The sequence below is a fragment of the Stenella coeruleoalba genome (assembly GCF_951394435.1).
Source record: "Stenella coeruleoalba genome assembly, chromosome: 13".
NCBI lineage: Eukaryota > Metazoa > Chordata > Mammalia > Artiodactyla > Delphinidae > Stenella > Stenella coeruleoalba.
In genome coordinates, this window is record NC_137159.1 from 77940449 (window position 1) to 77967123 (window position 26675).

General features: G+C 48.1%; 1 protein-coding gene across 3 annotated transcripts in view; it reads left to right on the top strand.

Annotated features, from left to right (window-relative positions):
- The first annotated feature begins 553 nt into the window (after nucleotides 1-553).
- Nucleotides 554-26675, top strand: part of CYRIA (CYFIP related Rac1 interactor A) — a 58383-nt gene continuing 32261 nt past the window's right edge. The window contains exon 1 of one of the 3 annotated variants that reach the window (XM_079940559.1): nucleotides 554-690. The gene's annotated coding sequence lies outside the window, so the exon portion shown is untranslated. The remainder of the gene's footprint in view (nucleotides 691-26675) is intronic. The other 2 variants (XM_079940560.1, XM_079940561.1) reach the window with 2 other exon arrangements.

A 26675-nucleotide genomic window follows, 5' to 3' on the forward strand; every position in this document is an offset into this window, starting at 1 on the left:
ATCATTAAAGAACCAAGTCCACCCACTGCTGTGCCCACAGGTCCCACTATTCCATAACAATATTTTTCTAATGAGAAAAAGGGAGAATCCTCCCAACCCCATGCCTGAGGTGGACAGTTTTACTCAGTTAGCTCCCAGGAGTAAAACTACAGAAACAGCAATGTGGAGAAAAGTGCCACCTCTCGTCTTGAAAGTCCGTTAAATAAAAGAAAAGACTTCTATTCAGGGTCAGTGACCACTTGTTTGAGAAGCCAGCCCGATCATTGGCTGCTTTTTTAAGAAATTCCAGAGACCAGAGAGTCAGAGACACATTCTAATCTGGAATCTCATCCCAAGCGGCTGAGTGAAGCTCTTTTCTTCTCTGAGCCTCAGTTTCCTCAACTACAGAAGCATTAGACAAGGTTATTGCATTTCTTCCAGCCCTAGGAATCTGTGATTCTGGGACTCTCTCTGCTCTCCTTAAAAGAATGTATTATGATGAGAGGAGAAGAGGAAACGGCCTCTCCTTAGTAACGTCACTTGCATTCCCTTTCTGCAGGTTATCACTCACCAAGGACAGAGAAACCACAGGACTCTGGAGGACCACAGCCCTGATTTAGGGAGCCAGACTTGTCTTGGCCAAACAGCTGCTCATCTGGTTCGTTCCATCAGCCTGGATTGGTGAATCTGAGTCACAAGGGAGATCTCCAGGTAAGAATCAACTGTCTCTGCTTATGGCCAGCAGCACGGTGATGACCGACATTGTAGTGCAGAGAATCTGCGGTATGCAGGCTTACAGGATACCTGCAAGTATTGAGGATGGTCCTTCCACCAGATTTGTCATCTCTGATTGGAAGCCATGCTTCCTAACACCACATACATGTATAAGGGAAAAAACCAAAAAGCAAAAAAAAAAACAAGGACATAATGAAGAATTGATGTGCACTTCAAAGTAGCTGTAATTTTGAAGTGCTTAAATGTCCCTGGGTTTTATAACTGCCTTCTGAGTGGGAGCTGTTGCTATCTTGAGTCTTTTTAGTGTTTAGGCAGGAAACGGTCGCTTGGAACTACATGCAGGGGGAGAGCAGATTAGAGTTGTTGCTGGAGGTCGCTTTGTCCCTGCAGAATGCATCTGAGGGCTTCTTTCTGGCCATCCGGACTGAGACCAGCAGGGAGAGAAGTAGCCCACCTGGCGTGGAATTTAGGTCTCATGCCGGAAGTCTGGCTGGCACCTCACTGTAACGTTTTTAGAGGTGAATGCAGCTGGATTTAGAGGTGAATTCGGCACTGCGGTGCACCAGCCTCAGACCACCACGCCCCTTGCCCTCTTCCCTCACCGCCAGCACGTTGGTTCTCTCCCTCTTTCACCTTCTCCCAGTTATGGGCACTTTTCTTCTTATCTGGAAGGAGAGGGCCACGCCTACTTGAACTTCATCATTGAACTTGGACCTGACATGGGCTGACATCCCTCTCCAGTGACTCAAGGTCTGCTGATTTCAGCTCCTTGGACTTTGTTGTATTAGCACATCTCCTCTAAGCTGCTCCAGGGCACCCACACATCCAAGGTCAGGAGTCACGAAGGAAGTGACAGTACACTGAGATGATGTCACACCTGTTACTCTTTCAGCGGTTGCTGCTGTGACCTGCTCTCCTCTCCTAAAGCTCTTCTTTTGCATTTAGATATCCTGATTTTCCCTCAAAACTAAAACCAGAAGCATTTCATAAAGTTGAGAAGATAAGACCAGGTGATTTCTCAGGTATTTTCCAATTCTCATTTCCTGGGATTATTTTATCCCAGACTTGGTCCTTAGACCAGATTCTCATTCTTGAGGGGAACAGATTTATCTTGTGCTCCCTTCCTTTCTTCCTCTTATGGTTTCTTTCTCCAGAGGGGTCTCTGAGCTGTAGCATACTTCAGAGGAAGGAGAAGAGCTTTTTTTTTTTTTTTTTTTTTTTTGGTATGCGGGCCTCTCACCGTTGTGGCCTCTCCCGTTGCGGAGCACAGGCTCCGGACGCGCAGGCTCAGCGGCCATGGCTCACGGGCCCAGCCGCTCCGCGGCACGTGGGATCTTCCCGGACTGGGGCACGAACCCGTGTCCCCTGCATCAGCAGGCGGACTCTCAACCACTGCGCCACCAGGGAAGCCCAGAGCTGTTAATCTTGATTTCAGAGTTCCTCTTCAATAGCAGCCCGCCCTCACCTCGCCTTGGCCAGATCGCCCTCTGTGGTTCGGCCATTTGAAGGTTTGCCCTGTTACATCCAACCTCAGGTCTCACCACCCTCCCGGCCTGTTGAGTCCATCCTTTGTCCCATCGGATAGTAGCTGAAAACTAACTCACCCCCAGCAGCCTTTTCACTTCAAACCAGTGTACTTCCAAGACCCAGAGGAATGTCCTCACAGCTGGGGCCAGCTGATTCGGGAGCAGGTGTCCTGGCCCCTCAGCGAGACAGTTAGGTTTCGAGCATGTGTTCGTCCAGGCCCACAGCACTGGCTGTCTTCCTTGACTGTGGACTGTTAGCTCTTGTGGGGCATTCATTTATCCAGCCATCCGTGCATTCCACAAATCTGTATGGCGCATGTCCTACGCAGCAGGGGTATTCTTGGTGTTAGGGGTCCACACGAAACAAAACAAAGCAAAAAACAAACAAAATTCCTGTTCTCTTCAAGCTTGCATTCTAGTGGGATCAGGGGAGTGTCAATAAATAAATAAGCGTATATTATACCAGGTAGTATTAAGTGTTATGGAAAAAATAAAGCAGAAATAATGATAATAAAGCCAAGTCAGAGTGAGAGGAAGTCGGGGGAACAGGCATTGCTGTTTTAGGCAGGATACCAGGGAAGGCCCCCCTGATTGGGTGTCATTGGAGCAGGACCCGAACAAAGCGAGGGAGGGAGGCTTGAAGGAAAAAGGGAACAAAGGCTCTCAGGTGGGAATGTTCTTGGGCTTCAAGGAACTGCAAGAGGATTGGAGCGGAAGGAACGAGGGACAGTGGAAGGAGGTGAGGACAGAGAGAAGTGGTCAGATGGTGCAGGCCTCATGAGCCACCGTGAAGACTTGGGCTTGTGTGTTCTGGTTGGCTTTTCCAGAGAATCCTGTACCCTTCCTCCCTCTTCCCCAGAGAGTCTCAAAGGCTTCATCCCTAAAACATCCTGAAATAGAAATAAAGATGGATGTTCTTGACCAGTAGAGTATTTGCCATTCATTCCAAAACCCGTATTGGATACTGGGTACCGACACTCTGGAGGTAAATGAGACTTGGCCGCCCTGTCCTAGGAGCCCGTGGCCCGGCACTGGTTCAAGGCTGCTTGGAGAAGATGCATGGATAAATCAGGTCCCAGTGAGCAGTTGTCCTAATTTGGTCATTGTGATACCAATTTGCTAGAGTAGGAATTTCCCCTGGGACCTCCCACAGGTCACTGGTACGAGTTCTCTTGGAATTCATCCACCTAGACTATTGCCAAGTCTGGCCTTCTGGGTAGAGGGAGGACCAATCCATTCAACAAACATGTGAGTGCCTATTCTGTATCAGCGCCAGTGCTAGACACCATGGAAAAGGATGCTGAGATTCAGCTCCTGCCCTCAAGTTGTTTATGGTTTCACTAGGAGGCCTGCTAGTGACTAGACAGCACCCCAGTTATCAGTGTTCTGATCAGAGTGGGTGTGAGGGACCAAGAGGTGGGGCGCTTGAGGTAGTGAGCTCCCCGTCCTTGGAAGCATGTGAGCAGAGTGAGGGGCAGAGCCGGGGAAGCTTCCTGGGGACACGCTGTCTCCACTCCATCCTAGAGATGAGGGGTGGTCTGCTAGGTGAATATCGGGGAGGGTGAGAAACTTCAGGGAAGGTCTCCAGGTAGAGGAGAAGCATACACGAGGGCTGCCTCTTGGAGGGACTCGCTGTGGCTGTGCAGGTGAGGTGAGGTGAGTCAGAGAGGGACTCACTCAGAGACGGAAGCTGGGAGGATTAACCAGGGACCTTGAGTGTCGAGCTGAGAGAGTTGAGTCCATTCTGAGGACAGCTCAGAGCTGGTAACAGAGCTTTAAGCAAAGATGGATGGCACTTGCAGTCTTACAAAGCGAAGGGCCGAATTTTATTTGACCCCCTGTTCTCTAAAGTGCATATTTTATATCTACTCCCTGTAATATTATAAGATAACAGTTTCCTCAGCTGTAAAATGGGTTCACACAGATCAGCCGGATGGGAGGTTGTGAGGGTAGATACATGGCCTTTCCCCCCCCCAGGGCCCTGGGGAGTGGTAAGTGCTGACAGCACTTCACGTGCAACTTGTTGCACAAATTACTGGTGAATGGTTAGAACAGGAGCCTTTTTTCTGATGAGAGAAAGTGGCTGGCAACAGTCCATGCTATTCTAGTAGAAATGATGGCATTTAGATCTTGATCTGTTTTTTTCTGGTCAGAAAACAGATACCCATTTCTGAAACCCTCTCTCTGCTGAACACTAAAATAAGAGTGTTCTCTTTAAAATGTGCACATTCATTAAACAGATAATACCTGAGCCCTCACCGTGCCCCAGACACTGTGCTAGGCCTGGAAGCATCAAGACAAATCAAGCCCAGTCAGCCCCTTGAGGAATTCATAAGCTCATGACGAAGACAGAGGAGCCAACAGCCATGGGAGCAGGTGATGGGCAAGAGCCCCGGCATGAACAAAGTGACGTGGGTGCAGAGAGGGAGCCTGCCCTCTGCCCAGGCAAGTCAGGGAAGGCTTCCAACAGGGGCCATGTGAGCTGGGCACTAAAGGATGAGTAGGAGTTGGGATCTGGGAGAGAGTACAGAACAACACTGTCGTCAACTCAGTTCTCTGTGATGGTGGTGGGGAGGAAATAGCCGGAGGCATCGTCATGCACAGATAATGCCTCAGCTCTGCTTTTAAAACTCCGCCAGTCGCCATCCTCCCACCTCGTTCCCAGCGGTGACTGAAAATAATGAAATTGACTAATTTGAGTTCATCTCTTCTCCGACGCTATGGAGGTGTTAGTGAGCAGAATAGGATAAGGGGTGGGGGGCCAGAAAAGAAGTAGAAAGAGGAGAAGGAGGAATCCATTTCCATCATCCAGAAACACTGATTGAACAGCATAGCTGTCTGGTGGCAAAATTCAACTTTACAGAGACCTGGGTCTGCTTCTTCGCAGTGGAAACTACAAGAGGTTTTTAAAACTGTATCTGTCCTTCTACCTTTCTCTTAGAAAAAAAATATATAGGTGTGTATATATGTGTGTGTGTGTGTGTGTGTGTGTGTGTGTGTGTGATGTATATGCACGTTCTCATGTGTATATGGCATGATATATATGTAAGTGCGTCTATACATGTATATGCCCATTTATATTATATAGAATTTATTCTAACCTAGCACAGAGCCTGGTGCCCATGACCTCCAGTCACACTTGCTGGTTGGAGATGGATGTGTGGTTTAGAACTGACCTTGCTGACCCGCACACATCCCCAGATGTGCCAGAGTCTCTAAAGGTCATGGCATTGGATGCTCACAGGCACAGCAGAAGGGAGTCTTGGTGTCAGCTACAGAAGAGGAGCCTGCAGCTCAGAATGATGAAGCATCTTGCCCAAGGCCCACAGCTATTAGGTGGTCAGGATTCAAACCCTCTTCTAACTGTCCCTCTTCCACTGTATATGCCATGCATCACCCTATCTATAAATGGGTGAAGCTTCCAGTAAACCAAGGAGGAGATTCTACAACTAAGACTTGCCCTTGGAAGGGTCCCTCAACTAGGGCTTCAAACTGCAGAGCTGGGAGGGCCAGTGGCAACTCACCAGAGTCAGGGATGCACGTGTCCGGAAATGCTCTGTGGATCCCTCCAGCGCTGGCAAGCACTCTATAGCTCGGCCTGCAGGGGAGGGAGAAGGGAGGAAAGAAGGAAGGCAGGGAGGGAGGGATGGAATGACAGGCATCAGGGTTAACTTGGGTTCTAGTCCAGGCCTGGCACTGACTCACCTTTGACCTTGGACACCCCTTCCCTTCCCGTCATCGCTAGGAGGGTGTTGGGCTTGATTGTCCAACTTCCATTTCTGAACTCGTCCCCAAGGAGAGTCCTTGAATCCTGCTGACTCCCCACGTCGTGCCGGGGGACCCCAGTGTAGGACTCAAATTTGCATCATCACCACCAGGAAGCTCTCAAAGGTGAGAAACCAAGGCCCTCACCTCCTCATGGACGGCCGGGCCTCCACCAGCCCTGGAAACAGAACAGCTGAGCCAGTACAGAGTAAAAGGATGGCTCGGCGGTACCTCATCCTCCCAGCCTTCTGCTGGGAGCCCCCGGTGTAGCTGCTGCCCTTGTTCAATCCCCTCTTCCAGCCCTCCGGCCTCCTTGCAGCTCTGTCTTCCAACCCAGAGAAGGGTTGGAAAAGAGGAGAATCAGCTTGGAGTGTTGGGCTCCGCCCTGATGGCAAGCTTCCTTTCTCTCTTGGGGACCCGTAAGCTGCCAGTCCAGGAGTCCCAGGAGGGAGACTGCCCCTGACCTGGAGAGCAGGAAGGAAGCCGGGGGTCAGGAGCACGCTGCACACTGGCAGAGAGAAGAGTCCTGCAGAATCGTTCATGTGACCGCAGGCTTGGCCATCAGTGCCCCGCAGGACCCCTTTCCCCACGTGTCAGCTCTTTCCGCCCTGACCCGGCTGCTAGCCAAGCAAGGAGGGCAACGGCAATCTACCAATTTTCTTCAGTTACCATAACGTGGATACAAGGAGCTGGACATGTGATGACATTTGCAAAGGCCCATGTCCCTAGTTCTAAGGGAGGCCACATGGCATGGTGTACATCAGAGTGGGCTTTGGGTGAGATTTGCTTTCACTGGGGTTGTCGTGAGAAGCTGTGTCCTGCCGTGGTTAGTAGCACAGACTGCAGCTGGACAGCCCGGGCTGGGACCCTCCTCTGCTGCTTCCAGCTGGTGAGCTCGGGCTGACCGGACGTCTCATCCAGCTTGTCCTCATCTGCAGAACGAGAGCCCACAGGACCTGCCACACGAGGCTGCTGTGATCAGGGATGTGAGTTCATGCACGTAAGGGTGCAGAGTGGTACCTGGCCTATAGTCAGGACTCAGTGAGTGTTCGCCCATTTTATTTTGATCTAAAGCCTCTAGAATCGAATATTCTATTCCGTTTCTGGGCTGTGCTGTGGGTTCAATCGTTTACTGGCTGTTTATTAAGCATCTCCTGGGTGCAGAACTCGTCCTAGATAATGGCATTTCAAAGCCGGAGTCGGCAACATGATAAACACAGTGAGACATCACTCCTTCTTTGCCATTGGGACAAGTGAAGCCTTGTAGGAGACCAGAGGCTGGAGAGTTCCCTGAGCCAGGCGGCTTCTCAGAGGAGCTGGGGGCCTGGAGTGAAGTGGGGGGGATGGAGGCCTGAGCCGAGGGCTGGACAGTGGGTTGACAGGAGGAGGGAGGAGTTGACTAAGGATGATTAGGGAGGGGGTCCATTCTGAGTGGGAGACTGGGGGAAGAGCTAAGGAGGGTGGAATTCTTGAGAGTGGTTTTCTGGTGTTGGTGTGGGCGGTAGGCTCTGCTTGAAGCCTTTCTGGTGTGAAATGCCTGGGGCCCCCAGGTGGAGATCCATCCCCTTTGCCCAGCTTCGGTGTCAGTTGAGGAAGAGGGCTCAGGATACGCCAGCAAAGGGCCCCCATCGCACAGGATGGAGCAGGGCCCCTCTGCTCTCGGCAGAGCGAGCACAGGCCCCTCTGTGTGCGGCCCGAGAGCCCTGGCCGGGCCTCCTCCTTGAAGGGCCTGACAAAGACTGGCTTGTTCTCCCCTGACATCAGACCTCGCCCTCAGGATTTCTCTGTTCTTCTGGGGCAAGATCTCACACAGTGATAATAGAGTGAACGGGAAGAGGGAGGAATCAAGTGAAAGCTGTCTCAGGCGTCACCATGCCAACCCGCTCCCCTGGCTGAGGGTAGGAAGAGGGCGCCTGCCGCGTGTGCCCTGCGCATCTTCCAGGTCACACCCCGGCAGGGACAGCCCTGAGCTGCGGGCGTTCTGGTTGGAGCCGAACGGGAGCTGCTTGTATTGGTTCCGAGAGATGCTAGCTGCCTGGTCAGTGACGGACAAAATATTAGTGAGTCACATTACTTAATTGCTGCATACAATGGGTGGATTGTTTTCTCTGCGTGTGTGTGTGTGTGTGTGTGTGTGTGTGTGTGTGTGTGTGTGTTTTAGCTTAAGTAAGTATTGCATTTAAACACCTGGGTTTTCTATTCTAACAAAGATTTATAGTGAGTTCTGCCTTGGAAGTTTCATGAAAGCTTACTGTTTAGCGGGATCTGTGAGATCACCTGCTCTTGAGTCTGTCTGACCCTCTTTTCAGATGAGTGAACGGAACCCGGGAGGATGGGAGGCAGGAGTAAAGCTTTTGTAGGTACCCAGGATTCGGACCCTGTGTGACAAGTACTCAGCATGAGACCCCTAGTGAGGGCTTACTCTGCTATCCCTGCTTACTCTTTGAGCTTTGACTTGTGCCAGATGGGGTCAATACAGGAACTCACTCGTAAAACAAAATGAATATGAAACCAGTCCAAGGGGAACTGCTAGTTTCATTTATCTTAAAATAATCAATCCTAAAACAACCGTTTACTTGTGAGATACAGGAAGAAAAGGGGATTTGACACCGGAACTTCACATCCTTAGTCCAGTGCAGTGGTTCTCAAGCTCATGGCCAGGGCCATAGGCTAGTAAGTGAAAGGGGAGCCCGTGTCTCCACTGTCTCTTCAGTGCGTTTCCCACACTCCATACTCCACTTCATCAAATGACCTGGGATTGCTTTCTTTAGCTGGGTTCTCAGCTGGTAGGAACTGCGGAGCAGTCCCAGACCTGGTGCTTGAGTAACAATGTGCTGTCTTCAAGTGGAAGTTAGAAGTAGCCTGAACAGTACTTGATCTGTCTGTGAGGACTGAGAGCCCTCTAGCAGATGCAGGGCACAGCTTTCAAATTTAGTCATTTGTGGCCACAGACACCAGCCGGGGAACCCCGGCTGCAGGGTAAAGTTTAAACCAGGGTAGTGCACGGTTGAGTCATCAAGAGCACGGCCGGGTTTGAACATCAGTCTGGAGATAAACTTGGGAAGGTTGTTTGTTTGGTTTAACTGTGGTCTTGCTGGATCCATCCAAACAGGGAAGTTCCACTGTGACTCTGCTGCCTTCTCTGTGTATGTTGAGTTTCCTGCAGGGGCATCCTCTGCGAAAGCAGTGCTGTACTTCTGCACGTCTCTCTGTCTATAAATACAGGGTGGGGTTACCGATCGCTGACGGAGGATCTCCCGCTCTCCTAGTTTACACTTCCAGAGTGTTTTCCAGATCCAAAATATAATTTTAAGTGGACATTTCACCAAAATGAGCTGTCGTAATTCATTTTGATAAGCTTGGATAAGATTTCAGCATTTTCTTTCTTTCTTTTATTCTTTACATTTTGCAACTGAAGTCAGGTTGATTCAGCCACCAGACAGATGTTTCCCTGGTTGGAACACGTGATTTAAGACATTAGGGGAAGAGGCAGGGGAAGATGATTACTAAGCCAACTGGCTGAATCTATTAATTTTTCTTTCCCAAATGTCATGGCTCCGTTTCCAGCAAAGTGGTCAAGATCAATGCTGTTGAAATGACCTTGAACAGGAATGAAGTGAGTTAGTGTGTTAAGTAAGCACTGGGTACCACAGCTGCGAATTTGAACCCTTTTTACTACTAAGAATAAATATATTCAGGGCATTGAAATGGATCCCCCTGCTTTGTCCCTTTTCCAAACTTCTGCTTTTGTACTAAGTACCTACCCTGACCAGGTCTGGCGTTTTTAACGTGAGATGAGCACGCCCCTTAGTGGAGAAAGTACTTAACTGCAAGCTCTTAACGTTTGCCCAAAGAAAAGCTCTCGGTTTTTACAGAAATATATCGCTTTAGTAACTCTTAAAGCCAAACTACTCGTCTACGTTGGAGGGTTATCGTGAGAATTAAATGAGATAATTTGTGGGCAGCACTTAAAACGGCACTGAGTGCAGGAATGACAGTCAGCAGCTGCTATTATCACGCTTATCTGAGAATGAGGATTTGGGAAGCAGGGGGTCGAGGGACGTCATTTTTGGAGTCTTCAGGATTTCAGCTTCAGCGCCCTCTGTGCCCACACTGTTACGTAGTAGGAAAGGTGAGTGAAGAGTAGTGGACAGGATTTACCCGGGGCAGGACCCACTGCCCCGCGGCGGAAAGCAGTGCCGGCCACTTCAGAATACAGGCCTCCCCACCGGGCAGGGATTTGGATTGAAAAGAGCTTCCACACAATGCGATTCCACCTGCACTTGACGGGAGGCACTGTTCCTTTGCCACGCCTGTCCCTGCCTTTGGACTTCTCTCGGCTCAGCCTCCGGACGCTCAGAAGTCTCCACAGGCCACCCTTTGTGAAAATGACTCCTAGCGGCGGGAGATGTCTTTTTCGGAAGTTAACGTGGGCATCGTTGAGGCCGTATTTTGCTTTTCTGATGACTCAGGTTTTCTTTCTTTTAATTGGCAAGCATAGGATGAGACTCCTGTGAGTCTGTTTCTTCATGCGCCTGAAGCTGGTTACATCTTTATCAAACGGGATGTGAAAGTGGGGAAACGATTTGTCTTCCCTCTCTCCTTTCTTTCTTCCTTCATCCCTTTCTTCCTTCCTTTCATTCCTCCTTCTCTCTGACTTTTTCCTCCTCTCCCACCAGCCCCTCCTCTTTCCTTCCCTCTTGCTCTAAGTGGATGATGGACAAGAGGTCCTTGGGTCTAGATTTGGGCATCCACGCCATCTCTGGTCCACTCACTTTTTCATTTATTCGGAAACATATTCCCTGAACAGCCTACTCTGGATTCAAACAATCCAGTCCCAGTTCCGGTGCTGGGGGTATTCATCCTTTAAGAGGAGAGGCAGGCAGGTAAGCAGGGGTGACAGGACCATGGGGAGGTGCTGAGAGAGGGCTCCCGGGGCCGTGGGGAGAGGAGCGGAGGGCAGCGCGTTCCCCCAGGACTGGCACCGGGAGCACGGCAGGCCCCAGGCTGGTGGTGGATGTAAGTTTGCCTGGCAGAGAACCACCTTTATAGTGGGTTTAAAAGCCACCTAGGAGGGGCTTCCCTGGTGGCGCAGTGGTTGAGAGTCCGCCTGCCGATGCAGGGGACACGGGTTCGTGCCCTGGTCTGGGAGGATCCCACATGCCGCGGAGCGGCCGGGCCCGTGAGCCATGGCCGCTGAGCCTGCGCGTCCGGAGCCTGTGCTCCGCAACAGGAGAGGCCACAACAGTGAGAGGCCCGCGTACTGCAAAAAAAAAAAAAAAAGCCACCTAAGAAAACCGGGTCCCACCACTTCATCATAACCAGGAGACTGGGATCTGCCGACAGGTCTCAGGGCCAGGCCTGTGACAGCTGTCCCTCCAAAGGCCTCTCAACTCCAGCCACCGAGAGTGTGATCTCAGCTGTGGGGGACCTGGGGTTCCCTTCGTCCCAGCCCCAGGCCTCACTGACAGTTTCTCCCTGGCCTCCTTCCCACTCCACAGCCCCCTCCTGCATGAAGCCCTCCCAGATCCTTCCGGCCGGAGGATTCCTCTCCTCTTTTCCACCCTCTTCCCAGATACCAGTCCTCACTAGAATCTTCCACTCGTTACAGCTGGCTTTAAACATAGCCTCTCACCCTCACTGGATGGTGCAGGGACCGTAGCTCTAGTTTCTAAACAGAGCAAATGTTCACGCAGTTGCCCCTTTGACCACGCACCCACTTTCCTGGACTCTGTCAAGGACTGTGCTGGGTGTGGAGGCCGGACCAACGATTAAGACCTGCGTCGAGGAAGCTGAGCAGACACATATGAATATTATATTTTTGTTAGAAGTATATACAGGATACACGGGGTGTATATATTAGGGCCATAAGAAGGAAGAGGCCAGTTCTAACTTGGGAGCTAGTGGCAAGGGAGAGGAGGGGTGTTGGATTTGGGTGGAGGTGGGGATCAACTGAATCAAATCACACATAAAGGGAAATGTAGGTGGATAGATCACCCGGCAGAGCCAACAGACTTTTGCCAACTAAACAGAATCTTCAGTGTTACTGGTAATTTCTAGAAATGTTGTAAGAATTTATGACTTATTTCAACTGAATGCTGCCATTTCCTGGGCAAAGTAAGTAGACTTCCAAAGCCTTGGGAGTCAACAGCATCATTTCACCATCTCTTGGAATTGTTTTGAAAGCCAGTGGACGTAGCTTTGGTGTTTGCCAATTATCCCTAACCTAGTGCCTTAATGTTACAATTATATTATTATCGTAACTGCAGTGAGATCTGATTTGGGCTCTGAAGGCTGGGACTGTGGCGGCTTTTCCATTGCTTCTGGAATTCCAGAGGAAAAGAGTCTGAATTAGAGAACGTCATATTAGACCTCTGAATGCACGGGATAGATGAAAGCTGGCCGCCCAAGCGTTGCCTAATACAGGTGCTTTGGGACCCGCTTTATCAAATATATGAAAATTAGTTGTAGTTAGCCTGTCTGCGTATTTCATGATGTTTGCTGCTTCGGAAGTACAAAAGGGCTCGAGAACAATTTCTCTTTAGTAGTTTAAGTGTTCTACCTGATTTCTGAATTACTGCTTTTTCACGGAGGTAAACTCTGGAGTACTCCCTGAGTGCAGCAGTGGCCAATTTTGAGATAGCATGGTGCTGGGAATCTATCACCACCGTCCTTCCCAAATAGTTGGAAATCCAAAGGGCTTCAAGGAACAAGCCAGGGATGCTCTGTGCAAGTGCTGTCAAGGCGCAGTTCTGTTTCTTAAATGGAAATCTCATCCCATTTCTAATTACCTTAGCTCCTGGTGTGGCCTTAGGTTGCCTGAATACATTTCTGGAAATTGTTGGACATTCTCATTGCATTAAAACCTCAGGATGTTGGAACGAAGAGGAGTTTCCCAGGTCATCTAGCCAGTCCTGGTGGGTTACAGATGTGATAAGGATGAGACTCAGATGGAGGGAGTGACCTTCTCCAAGGTCTTGTAGCAAACAAGTGGCTAAAAACAGATGGGGACAAGAGACAGTGACTCCCGTGCATTTGGTGGCATTGCAGAGGCCTTGCAGTCGCGGTAGCTTCCATGACCTTCAGGCCCCAGGGTTACATAACAACTGCCTGACCCGCCCCAGGCACCGAGCTGCATTTCTGCCCTGGAGTTTCCTTGCTTCTGCTTTCTGAATTCAAAGTTCCTATATAATCAGTCTTCAGTAGATTCTCCTGACCGTCTCTCCCTCTACTTTCCCCCCAAAACACACTTTCTATTTTAGAGGTTCGTGCTGTACCTCATTAGGACCAGGCTCACTGACCATGCACTTTCCCATCCCGTGAAAGGACTACTTCTCCCCTTTTCTTACCCAAATAAGAGTGTCTGACCAAAATAACAGATGGCCTGAGAGCCTCTCCTCCCACGGGCCTGGAGGAAGAATCTCATGTTTGGATGGAAGAGAAGCTCCAGGGGATCATGGGAGTCATGTTTACGAACAGATGACTTCATTCATTCCACCTGTATTTATGGAATTCCTACTGTGTGTCAGGCCCTAGTCTGGGATCTGGGGGTATATATGTTAATGGCGATAGAGATTCAAAAGAAAAATAAAGACAGTGAGTGGGGAGTAGGGTGAAGTGTGATGTTGGAGAGGGTGGTTAGGTTGGGCTCCGCTGAAAAGTAAACCCTGGACAGAGGCCTAAAGAAAAACCATGCAGATATATTGGGGGAAAGCATTCTAGGACTAAGGACTAGCAACGGTCCTGTGGCAGAAACACATGTGATAAGTTCAAGAATGAAGAAGAGGGAGAGGCCAGAAGCCGTGAGTAGCCCAGCGATGGAGGGGAGTTGTACGAGATGAACTACCTTGGGGTAACATCACCTCGGGCCTTGTTGACTGTGATAAGAATCTTGTATTTTACTCTAAGTGACACAGGAAACCATTGAAGGGATTTAACCAGAGGAGTGACATGCTGAAACTTTTGAAACATCATTAGAGCTGCCAGATAGGTAATTGACTGAGTGATTGGGAACTGGGGAATCTGTTTAGGAAGTGAGTATGATAGTGTTGGCAAGAGATGAGATGCCTTGTGGGTATCTAGGCCTCCATGTCCGAGAAACGATCAAATTCAAGCTGCGTCCTGAAAGGAGAGCTGAAGGTTTGTTAGCTTAGATATGGGGTGTGAGAGAAAGGAAAGCCGAGGATGACACTGACGTTTTTAGTCGGAGTGTCTGGAAACATGGAATTGCCATTTACAGAGAGAAGAAAGACTGAAGAAGGGGCAGATTTCTAGGAAAAAAAAACAAAACTTGAATTTTGGATATGTGAAGTGTGAGGTGTCTATTAGAAGTCAAGCAGTCAGTGGGATAAATGAGTCTGGAGTTCAAGTGAGGGGAACAAGGAGACAGTTATAAATTTGGAAGTCATCAGCATACATCCTCTAAGATGGTATTTAATAGATATTAATAGTTGTGTCAGAAAGGGGACTCGGGGAGGGGGAAGGATAAGCTGGGACAAAGTGAGAGAGTGGCATGGACGTATATACACTACCAAACGTAAAATAGATAGCTAGTGGGAAGCAGGCGCATAGCTTTGTGACCACCTAGAGGGCTGGGATAGGGAGGGTGGGAGGGAGGGAGACGCAAGAGGGAGGGGATATGGGGATACATGTGTATGTATAGCTGATTCACTTCGTTACACAGCAGAGACTAACACACCATTGTAAAGCAATTATACTCCAATAAAGCCATTAAAAAAAAAATACTGCCTGCACTCAAGTCATGTCTGTATATTTCTGTGTGCATCTCTTGTTGATGGTTTTGAGTTTCATGTATCTTCTTGGCCATGTTAGAAATAAAAAGTTAATTTTCAAAAAAAAGAAAGGGAGGGCTGGGACTGCGGCGGCTTCTCAGTTGCTTCCGGAATGCCACAGAGCACCTCCACCTTCTTCATGGCCAGGAGGACAGAACTAAGACCAGTGAGTGGAACAAGAAAATGAGAGTAGTGATCGTGACCATGGCCACTACCATTTATGCCTCTGGCTCCTTACATGTGTGGTGTCGTTGTCTCTACAAACCAGCCTTGAAGAGGTTGAATTCATCTCTGTTTTACTCATATTGAAACTCGGACTCTGGGAGGTTAAGTAAATGTTGTTAAATACGTTGATTGAGACCACCCAGCTAATAAATAGCTAAGCTGTGATCCAAACCCAAGTTCATGTTCTTGTTGCTATGCTAAACATCACAGCTCAGTTTAAGAAGTTCAATAGGGTGGTCTTTCTTTTATCTCTGAGAAAGACAGCTTAGCTGAGAATGTTTGCGAGCTCACCCTCCACCTTCAGCTGAGCCTGTCCTGAAGGTCGGGCGTTTCAGATGCTGGGTGGAATACTGCATGTCGGGGCTGCCCTTGCCGACACAGAACACGCACTGTAAAGCAAGAGAGAACAATTTGAAAAAAGGAGATGACACAGGAAGATAAAGTCATACATGCGCTCTGAACACTGGCTACAGTTGAAGCCAAGACATTACCCATAGGTGCTGGTTGATTTCCTTTCCTAGTTTCAGAGGGCAGATGACAAACCCCACCCTACGGGAGACAGGTGGAGAAGGGGAATACGGGGATTGATTCCACACTGGCCGAGGGGCAGGCCCTGGGCGGTGTAGCTGTCATCTCCTTCAGGGCTTGCCGCAAACAAATGAGTGCTGGGGGTTCCACCTAGGAAAGTAAGACCTGAGGGGTGACATGGCTGGTCCAAGGACCTGCGGCCAACACATGTTACAGGCTTTCCAGACCCCAGAGCTCAAGCCTGTTGCACCGCTTTCCTTTAGAAGGGGAAGGAGAGAGGAGGCTGGGATGCTGAGAGCGGCTGCCGTTATCCTCCGCCCATCCCCGCCTGCGGTCTGGAGACGGCCGGCAGAGGGCGCCGCGCCCCTGGCTCTCGCAGCCCGCGGCCCGAAGCCATGTTGAATGAGCAAATGTCTGCAGCCGCCTCCGCGAGATGGAAATGTCTCCCTGGCAGGAAATCCGCGAGGAGCACCGCGGGGTTGTGCAAACAGCCTCACAATGTCCGCTTGTGTGTGTGCACTCGGCTTCGCCCGCGTCGCCCACAATGCTCTGTTTTTTTTGGATAATGGGCCTCTGTGGACCCATAGGGCTTGTCATGCAAAGGGAGTGACCTGTGTTTGTCATAAATGGGCTCTTGTATGATTAATAGCCACGCGAACGCGCCCGCAGTAGCCGCGCGGCACCGGCTTCACCTCTTCGCCGAGGCGGTGGTCTCAGTCGCTTTCCTCCCTCGCTCCAAAGCGGCCGTGCAGAATTTATTGCTAAAAGGGAAATGACTTGTTTGCATTGTGGTTGCGAGACAGGAGGTGCAGAAAACTAGCATTCGTTGCTGGAGGCTGACTGCGTGCCAGATATTATACTAGGTGCTTTCCCTGCATAATTTTATTTACTCACTAACGACACTGCTAAGGAAGTATTATGATTCGCATTTCACAGACGAGGAAAACCCAAATTCAGAAGAGGAGACTTACCCAAGGTCTCCTCAGCCTGTGCTGTTGCCACTAAAGAACTCCTTTTCTCCTTCAGCGTGGTCCACGGTCCACACACTTGGAAATGCCTCCCTCATCCTGCCTGGCTGTCCATACACTCAATTAGCGATTTTAAAATAAATGAGGGATTTCCATTCTTGGGTGTCAGTGTGTGTGTTGTACCTCCTGGAATTATATGCAAAAACATGTGGGTCTGTTCATGGGTGCGTTTTTCTAAGAAGGCCGATATTCATCGGATTCTCAAGGTCATCTATGATCATAAAACAACAAGAATATCTCTATTTTGGGAAATGTTTATTTTCTCCAACCTATTTCTCTTCCCAACGACCCTTCCTCTGTTCGGCTTGTTTGCAGTTGACAATCTTCCTGTCATTGCTATGCAGTGACTGCTTACCGAATCTTCCATTCCGTTTCAGTGGCCATCAGTGCTGGACTGGACTGCGTGCTGGACCTGTGCTTGGAGCTTGGCTGGGGAGGGGTGGGGGGTAGTTGAAATGGGTAACCTTCTGGAAATGAAGAAGACATAGCCCTTTAAAGAATCCACAGTAAGGAAGAAAGGTTGTTCATTCAGCCTGGGGCTCAGGGAGGAGGTTTCTGGAAGGAAGTGCAATCTGATTTGGGCCCTGAAAGATAGGCCATCCAGAGGCAGAGGAGAGGGGGAGGGCATTCCAAGCAAAGGGAGCAGCATATGAGCACAAAAACAGAAGCAAGAACCAGGCCAGAGCTGTTGGCACGGTCCATACGCTGGTGTGACCAAAGCACAGAGTGTTCACAGGAGCTGAAACTTGAAAGAGAGCTTCGGGTCAGGTTCTAGGACCATGTGAAAAATTGCACCCATCTTAATTTGACAGCCAGCTTGGGGAGCGTTTACACTGAAACATGCCTTTTTCCTTCCACCCAGCAGCTCCACATCGCGCTGGGCCGGGGAGTTGCCTCAGAAAGGCAGGAGAGCCGGCCTCCCAGGCACTCAGCACACTCCCCCGCCCCCCGCCGCCTTTCCTGTCCCAGCTTACAGTGACGGTCTTCAGTGCTTGCTTGGGGTTCACGCTAGGGGTTTTATTTTAAAGCGTTCCTTTGGTTTGCGATTAAGCGTACTTTGAAATCAAGGCATTTGCTCCTTTCAGAAACTGGAGACCAAAGCAAAGCCCCTCCTGCCTCTGAGATTTCAAGGGATGTTTTCCGCCCTTTGGCCGACCTTGACACTTGAGATGTAATGGACCGCGCCAACCTCCCTTGGCTTCAAATTCTTTAGGTTTTCAGTATGTGAAATGGCTTTTGGTGGTCTTTTCGGTACTTCTGTAACTTTGACATCCCCCCCCCCAAATAACTTTGACCTGGGAAGTAATATACCTAACGCTTTGACACCTCCATCAATTCCAAAGCCTCCTTTGTTGCACAGGTGGACCTCCGTTTAAGAAAACTCAGTGTCCGGAAACCTAGACTTGCAAATCAAGTCAGTCCCTGGCACTGGGGCAGGTGGGGTTCTTCAGGGGGCTTTCGCTTCCCAGAAGTACTGCATCTGCGGGCACTGTGCCTCCCGGTGCCTTGACCTGTGAGGTCATATTTCACCACTTGACAGTGACCTCTGGAGGCAGAGAGACCTCAGGCACAGATGTGTGGAACAGCTGCCGGGGACCGAGAGCCAGGCAGGGACGGGGGGTGGGGGGGGCGGGGAAGCCTTTTTCTTTTTTTTCCTCTCTCTTTTTTTTTTAGGTTATATTGTGAGATAACATATAGAAGAGATTTAATTCACCAGCATTCACTTTACACAGGACATTTCCTGTAACGTGCGCTCAGAGTCTCCTGTGTGATCCGAGGTGCTCGGGGTATCTGGTGTTGGATTGGGGGAGGCGAGAGAGAGCCCAAGATAATGGCTGGAGACTGCAGCCAGGAGAAGGGCTTAGAGAGAAGTCACGGCCAGGGGAGACGTGGAAGGTACCTGGATAGAGTTTGGTGAGACACCAGGTCTAAGAGGGGGCAGCAGGTGCAGAAATCTCGGGGGACACAGGTTTCTGGCTCATAATTTAATGGACGATGATGCCTTTCTGTGAACAAAGAAGGAGGAGGACATTTGGGAAGGGCGGAACTTAAGGCCATTAAGATCTTCCCCAAATTGCTATGCTTGCAGGAAATTCACTTAGAGTTACCGGCCAGGAGTTGAGGAGGGAGGTCCAGTTTGGGGCTAGAGCGGGACGGGGAGACAAGGTGTGAAGAACGAGCATTGGAGACAGACACTTAAAGGTTAGATGGAGGAAGCGGAGACTTAAGAAGGACCGTTCAGAGAGATGAGGGGGCAGTAAGGAGGCGCTCCAGCATCTCGGCGGGGGAGGGCTTGGCCAGCAGCACGCAGGGCAAGATTCCTCTGCAGCCCCTCACTCAGAGCAAAGAGGACCCCGGCTTCTGTCGGTTGAAATACCCGAGAATCAATTCTGGAAGAAGGAGATCTGTAATCCAAGAGAAACGAGAGTCTGTCTAATCTAAATCACTGATGGTCAGAACAGCCCAAACTTTGGGCGACTTCTCCGTGTTCCCTTTCAGGTTCTAGACTGAAGCGAAGCCATCGGAGACAGGTGGAATAAACAGCTTTCCCAACACTGCTCCGTAAGCGGAAGGCACTTCCAAGACTGCTGCCCTGCAGGGGTCACTCTCCCTTTGAAATCGGGCAGAAGTGGCCTGGGTGGGCTGTGACGGTCAGCCCTCCTTCTAGGGAAGGGGCAACCTTATCAAGCAGTTTCCTCCTCACCGTGTTCTTGATGTCACAAGTGGAAGGGAACAGATTCACTAATGATTTCCCAGCGGTGGGCTGGTCCAGAACAAAGTCCCAGTTTGATGGTTTCCATATTCACTGGTATTGGAAATTGGGGCTGGGGGCACATTGACTTTCATTCCCTAAAAAAGAATCTAATTTCACTCTCATTTCTTGTGGAGGCTTTTTGCTGCTGTAATATTGATGTTTATGGGGAAATTAGCTGTGATGAGGTAATAGTCTATTTTAGAAAACTGAACTCAGATATTGAAAGGACTATTTTAAACCTGCACTTAATCGTTCAGCTCTGTAATGGTCTCTCGGTATTTTTTTGAGAATTCCCATGGACTGTCTTACAACTCGACTCTAGCAGCTTGTATTCCACCGGGAACACCCAGCCCTTTTGAGGGACACCGTGGTATTAATGATGGATGAGGGTATTCAAGGCATTTTCCCATTTGAGTGCCATTACTTGTAGTGTTAAAACGTTTTGAAAACACATTTTAGCCATTAACTCATTTTTATTGTCAGATGAAAGTGCTTAATAGACTCACTCTAGTTTCCCTCCTTCGTCTTGGAATGAAATCATCTGTTGGACTCTTGGCACGACTTTCGGCAACGGAACAGAGAACCTTATGACTTCATTGCAGAAGCGGCAGCTGGGGCAGGGAATTCCAGCCCAGCCCAACTATCTAAAATCGCTCACCTGGTTTTGCTCCCGGAATTTATAGGCTGAGCTACTTCATTCCATCCATGAATTTCCCGCGCCCCCCCACCGCCAAAGAAAAGCAGGTGCTTCTGTCATTTAAGGAACGTACCCTTCCTTTTGTTGAGAAGTAGTTTTTTAAGCCACCTATTTTGTATCTGATACATTACAGGCTGATGGTCAACCGGTTTTGCTTATCATTGTAAGCAATCAAGGAGTATAAATGAGGTATGATGGGTTGTATGATTACTAGGAGAAAGTGTCTCTGGGTAGTGTGAATACCAGACGTATCAGGGTTGTACTCTCCCTGCTCGGACAGCTCCCTGGTTGGTTCATGGGAGGCAAGCCAGAGGGATCACTTGCTTTTGGGGGACAGTGTGGGGAGCCTGCAAGCCTCTTTCGTCGCTGACAGCAGCGGCCAACCTGGCTGCCATCAGGATTTCTCCAGATCTGAACCTTGTTGATCAGGTTGAAGGGCAGATTGTCTGAATAGCCCTCCTACAATCACATCCAGTCGCCAGAAACACTCCTGAAGCGAGAACTGGACTTCTTTCCTCCACTCTGTTGGGGAAATCTCAGGGCTCCATTGTAGTTAGGAGATCAGACTTATCATAAAACTAAATGAGACACAGGCCACAGTGTGCAGCTGGAGGCGCCAGCTTCAGAGCAGAGACCAGCAGCTCTGCTCCCAAGCTGGGCCTAGTAACTGACCAGGGTAGTGACTCCTAGACTTTGGAATTTCATAAAACGGTAAAATATCAAAATAAACTTCGGGGACTTAGGATGCAGCTATCACTATCATTTTGTAAAATAAATAAAAGACACTGCAGCATAGAGATGTTTGCATAACTCTAGCAGAAATGCAAGGCTCATGCCATAGCCTTAATTTCTCATTTTGCCTTGGACTGGTTGATGCTTTGGTACCACTGGACAGAACAATCTTAAGGATTTCTTTGCCAGTGCTAACTGGGTACCAGGCCCTGTGCTAAGTGCTGGGAATACAAGGAGGTGTAAAAACAGCCCTGCCCAAGAAGACCTTATATTCAGAGATGGGGGGAAAGTGTGTAATTATGGTCCACACTGTAGGCACGAACACACAGTAAACACAGCAAGTTAGGTGAGCAAAGAGAAGCCGAGCTTACCCAAGGGAGTGGGTTTTGTTTTATTTGAGGTAGAGTCAAAGAGGAGGGAAGATTTAGGGGGGTTCTTCTGAAGGTCCTGATTTCCAAACTCGTACTTGAAAGGAGGTTCTGGGGAGACAACGGCCGAGAGCCAGTGCTTAGAGTTCAGATGGAATTGACTTCCAGACCCAGCTCTGCCACTTGTGGGCTTGAGAAACTTTTAAAACCTCTAAGATTATTTCTTTATCTCTAAAGTTGGGATGAGAAGAGTTCCTACCTCATAAGGCGGTTGTGAAAATTAAAAGATGATAATACATGAAAAGCTCTCATCCCTATGGCCTGCAGATCATTACAAAATGTTAGCTGTCATTTTAATTGTAAACAGAAGGAGCAACATGTGCAAGGGCCCTGAGGCAACAAAGAGCAGGCTGCTTTAGAGAAGTGTAGGGTGTGATGAGCGGAGGGCCCAGGGGTGCAGAGGAAGAGAGGGGACAGAGGAGACGGCCAGGGGCTGGAGGCCAGGTTTTCTGGATCCAGTGCACACACTGGTATGTGCTACATCCTGTGGGCCCTGGAGAGCCCTGGAAGCATATTAAGCAAGGAAGTCACATTGTTACTTTTGTAACAATGAAAACGAATGGGCAGGAGACAAAACTGGAATCAGGAGGGTCAGTTTGGGGGCTCTTTGCAGGGTGCCGGAAGCTCTGCTGAGGGTCTGAATTAGGATAATCATGGTAGGGAAGGAGAGAAGTGCACACAGTGTTATGAACCACCAGTGGGGATGTCCTGTTTAACACGCTGTTTAGCTCGTTCTAGGGAGACCCTACTACCATGGAGCAGAAACCCTCCACTGGCGGTGAGACATCGCACCTTATGTTTTTTTTTATTATTATTACTTAAGAAATCTTTATTGGAGTATAATTGCTTCACAATACCGTGTTAGTTTCTGTTGCACAACAAAGCAAATCAGCCATATGCATACCTATGTCCCCACGTCCCCTGCCTCTTGAGCCTCCCTCCCACCCTCCCTATCCCATCCCTCTAGGTCATCGCAAAGCTCCGAGCCGATCTCCCTGTGCTGTGCCGCTGCTTCCCACCAGCCAACTATTTTACATTCGGCAGTGTGTATATGTCGATGCTACTCTCACTCCGCCCCACCTTCACCCTCCCACCCCATGTCATCAAGTCCATTCTCTATGTCTGCCTCTTTATTACTGCCCTGCAGCTAGGTTCATCAGTACCATTTTTCTTTTCTTAGATTCCATATATATGCGTTAGCATACGGTATTTGTTTTTCTCTTTCTGACCTACTTCATTCTGTATGACAGACTCTAAGTCCATGCACCTCACTACAAATATCGCAATTTCGTTTCTTTTTATGGCTGAGGAATATTCCATTGTATATATGTGCCACATCTTCTTTATCCATTCATCTGTCGATGGACATTTAGGTTGGTTCCATGTCCTGGCTGTTATAAATAGTGCTGCAATGAACATTGTGGTGCATGTCTCTTTCTGAACTATGGTTTGCTCAGGGTATATGCCCAGTAGTGGGATTGCTAGGAAAACTGGACAGCTACATGTAAAGGAAGGAAATCAGAGCCCTACCTAACACCACACACAAAAATAAACTCCAAATGGATTAAAGACTTAAATGTAAGATCAGACACTATAAAACTTTTAGAGGAAAACATAGGAAAAACACTCTTTGACATAAACCACAGCAAGATCTTTTTTGACCCACCTCCTAGAGTAACAGAAATAAAAACAAAAATAAACAAATGGGACTTAATTAAACTTAAAGGCTTCTGCACAGCAAAGTAAACCATAAACAAGACAATAAAACGACCCTCAGAATGGGAGAAAATATTTGCAAAGGAAACAACAGGCAAAGGATTAATCTCCAAAATATATAAACGGCTCATGGAGCTCAATATCAAAAAACCAAACAATCCAGTTAAAAAACGGGTGGAAGACCTAAACAGACATTTCACCAAGAAAGACATACAGGTGGCCAAGAGGCACATGAAAAGATGCTCAGCATCACTAATCATTAGAGAAATGCAAATCGAAACTACAATGAGGTATCACCTCACACAGGTCAGAATAGCCATCATCAGAAAATCTACAAACAACAAATGCTGGAGAGGGTGTAGAGAAAAGGGAACGTTCTTGCCCTGTTGGTGGGAATGTAAATTGATACAGCCACTATGGAGAACAGTATGGAGGGTCCTTAAAAAACTAAAAATAGAACTACCATATGCATCTTATGTTTTTTTTAAAATTTATGTATTTTATTTATTTATTTTTGGCTGCGTTGGGTCTTCATTGCTGCGCGCGGGCTTTCTCTAGGTGCGGCAAGCGGGTGTACTCTTCGTTGTGGTGCACAGGCTTCTCATTATGGTGGCTTCTGTTGTTGCAGAGCATGGGCTCTAGGCACACGGGCTTCAGTAGTGTGGCACGTGGGCTCGGTAGTTGTGGCTCACGGGCTCTAGAGTGCAGTCTCAGTAGTTGTGGCACATGGGCTTAGTTGTTCAGCGGCACGTGGGATCTTCCCGGACCAGGGCTCAAACCCATGTCCCTTGCATCGGCAGGCAGATTCTCAACCACTGTGCCACAGGGAAGCCCCAACCTTATGTTTTAATGTCTTTTAAAAAATGAATTTGTCCCATTTACTTTTTGTGTTAATGGACAGAGCAAGAGATTGACAGCCAGGACACCTTCTTTCTGGCTCCTTCTTTGGCCCTAATGTATTTTGGGTCCTTGGACAAGTGCTTTTTTGTAAATAAGAGCTTTAAAAAGATGACCCCAGTCTTAATATGGAATGTATTCTGAGGACATTTGGGAAGACCCTGGGAAGGACAATTACTATACCTGACCCACATGTTCTGATCTGTAAAATGGGTCCAATATCACCTTCCCTACCTTTGACACATGCTCATGTTGAGGATGAATGAGGCCAGACACATCTTTGACAAAGATGTGATGTTATATAAATATACACCATTGTTGTATTCGTGATTGGTCTGGGGCTTATATGCTAACAATGTTGCAGAAAAATATTAGGCTCAACCAGGACTTAAGTCTCTGATTTCTAAAGTCTTTGTACAGCGATGCTAAACATTTTAGATTCTGAAAGGTATTGTCTCATTCAGAGTGCTAAGAAAACCCATCCCTTCTGTAAAGGCATTGAGTATTTATCATCTTAGACCTTAAGAAAAATATTAGCAATAGAACCATGTGGGGCTGCTGTTCTATTTTTTCTCACTTTCTGTTCTGTATTGATAAAAGGTGGTATTGGCTTAGAAAGTGTCCTTTCCGATAGTTATAGCTACAAAAGAAATTTTCTAAGTGCTTGTTCTCTAATCATGAAAATTGGGCATGGAAATCTTGTTGTACACAGGCAAAGGTCAGAATTCACAATGCCCACACCCTGGGCCTGAGTCCTTTGTTATGTCTTACTTAGAGTAAACAAATAAATTTCCTCACCAACTATGGCCACATCTTTTCAAAGTCACTTCTAGTTGATTTTATTTGGGTTTACACTCTGGGAATACAACTAATCTTATTATTTTTTTTCTTCCAAACAAGAACCGAGTTCTAAATAGGAAAAAAAAAAAATGTGCATGTGCGTGTCTGTGTGTCTGTGTGTCTGTGTGTGTGTGTGTGTGTGTGTGTGCAGCGCACTTTTATCCCCTTCTCTTTTTTGGAACTGAAATGTTAGCAGAGGACGATTTCTTTAGGAGGGTCATCATTTTCTACTGAGCAGCCTTAGAGCCAGCTCCCATGGAAGTGGTTTTGAGCTCAGAGCCAAGAAAGTAGTCATAGAAAATACCATGCATACATCCCAAATCGTCACCCCTGGGAGATGAGAGCCTCCCTTGGCAGGGACATGCGGGCAGTCTTTAAAGGCACTATTAACACTCCTACAGTGACTAGAGAAACGCCCTCTTTCTAGGCAATTTGGAAAAACATATGAAAGGATCCATTCCAAAATTGTAGTGCTATACATGAACCTTGAGGAATAAGCCTTCTGTATTGGGAAGGCTTCACCAGTCACCCAACTAGTGTCTTTTGTTCCCTTCTCACTCTAGATCCCCCAGCTGGAGGCGTCCTCTCTGCCAATACCAATTCCCAGGGTCCTTCATGGCTGGGTGGAGTTCACTTCTTCTATGACGCTAAGTTTTCTGGGAGATTCCACCCCACATGGTTTTCTGTCTTCTCTAAATTCCTAGAGAAATATGTCTTTCACTGTCCCTGCCTTGGGGGGCTACTAGTGTAGAGCAGGCTGCTTTGGAATCTAACAGAAACTATAGACTCTCTCCCCAGAGAAAGGAGCATATATGTACAATAATACATTATCTAGCATGCACTTTCCACAGACCACGGACTCTCAGAGTCCCCAAACAGGGGCCTCCTAGGGGTCTGGAATCCCAGGTCTCCTCCTGTGGGGAAAAGAGCATGGACTTTGAGTTCCTAGATGTTCAAGCTCTATCTTTTATTTTCCTGTAGTCTTCAGAAAGATGCTTAACCAACTAAATTTCTTCTTCTTCCAATACATGACGAGAATTATAACTACCTGAAGGATTGCTGTAAGGTTTGAGTGAACTTAAGTGTGTGAAAGCTCCAAGCACAGTGCCTGGCACACAGTGGACCCTCAATAAAATGTGCATGTTCTTGTCCCTCTCATACATCATCATCATCTTCAACATCACCATCATCCCTCTGGTTGGTACTTACTGTGTATCGGGTACATACTACTACTTGCACATTCAGTTAACGTTTTTGAGCCCTTACCACTTACCAGAAGCTTGTTATGTGCTTCCAGGTCGATTACATTCTTAATTTGAACTTGTGCTGTCTCCCTAAATAGGATGTGTATCTCTTGAGCACTGCAGCCATGGCTTCTGTCGTTGAAAACCCCACTCCCACAGGCCGCAGGTATTCAGGGTGTTCAACCAGTGATTGACTACTTCCCTCGGGGCAATTATCCAAGGTGGTGTTTTTATTAGAAAACCAAAGGGAAAAGAAGAAACTTCCCATCAAACTGTTACCAGATTCCCTTTAGGGAGGATAGGAGTTTGATTTTTCCTTTTATTTAGATAGATCACTGTCACCAAGAGAGTCAGTGTCGAGGAAGATAAACCAGGTCTCCTGGGACCTGAGTGGGCAGTGATCCTGACCTACCCCCTCTTTTGACTGTTGGAAAATCTGTGTTGCCCCTTTGCCCTTTAGCATTTCATTCCTTTTCAGTAGAGATATTTCATGAGTCCCTTTGGCGGGATTTTCTTCATTAGATATTTGTGCTATATGCTATATTTATGAAAAGGGGTAAACGTAGACACAACCATTTGGTTAAAAATTGAAGTTTTTGATGATTTTTTGAGTATTTATTAAAAGGGTGATCTCCTTACTGCTATTTTCCAAAGCATTTGTTTCTGCTTGGGATTTTCGTGTGGGAAATGGGAATTAACTTTCATAGAGTTATCTGAAGACCCCAGCCTCTAACTGTCACACACTTATATAAATATTGTTCTCTTGAAAATTTAGTTTTCTTTCATAA